Raw genomic sequence first — 665 nt, forward strand, 5'->3', positions numbered from 1 at the left:
GGCGATGAGCTTTGGCGGCGATGGTGTTCGGTGGTGCTCGGGCGCGTCGCTACGGTGCATCAGTGAGCAAATGGAGAGGCTGGGCAGCACCTGCTAGACATGGGGAGCACTAAGAGCAGCTCAGTGAGGCCAGGGGAGCACGGAGGCTATGCGTGCAGCAGCAATGGCGGACGGTGGCTTCGGTGCTCGTGGGGAACGGCGCTACGGCACGGAGGGGAGCATGCTGAGTTAGGGGAGAGGGTCAGTGACTCACGGCGATGACGAGGGGACGCTCGGCGAGGTCGGGGACGGTCCGGAGCCGGCGAATTTGACGAAGATGGCCGGCGGTCCCGAGGTTGAAGAAGGCATCGAGGGCGGTGTTGTGGCACGTCCGGGGCCTCGTGGCTCGTTGAGGAGGTAGAGGGAGGACCGGCGGAGCTTCCTGGGCGTCGGTGAGCCGTGGGGTGGCCGGTAGCCACGGTGGCTCTCGTCGGTGGCGGCGGCTCCGTTCGGTCGCGGGAGGGGAAACAGAGGAGCGAGGGGGAGGGAGGTCCAGAGAGCGAGGGAGAAGTGAGAGGGGGTCGGGGCTGCGTGGCGTCGCGGGAGGGACCAGGGAAGGAGGAGGCAGCCAGGCAGGGAGGAGGTGGCCTCCTCGGCCGCGCGCGTGCGAGCACGCAGCTGCTCCC

The sequence above is a fragment of the Triticum dicoccoides genome, chromosome 2B (assembly GCF_002162155.2).
Source record: "Triticum dicoccoides isolate Atlit2015 ecotype Zavitan chromosome 2B, WEW_v2.0, whole genome shotgun sequence".
Lineage (NCBI taxonomy): Eukaryota > Viridiplantae > Streptophyta > Magnoliopsida > Poales > Poaceae > Triticum > Triticum dicoccoides.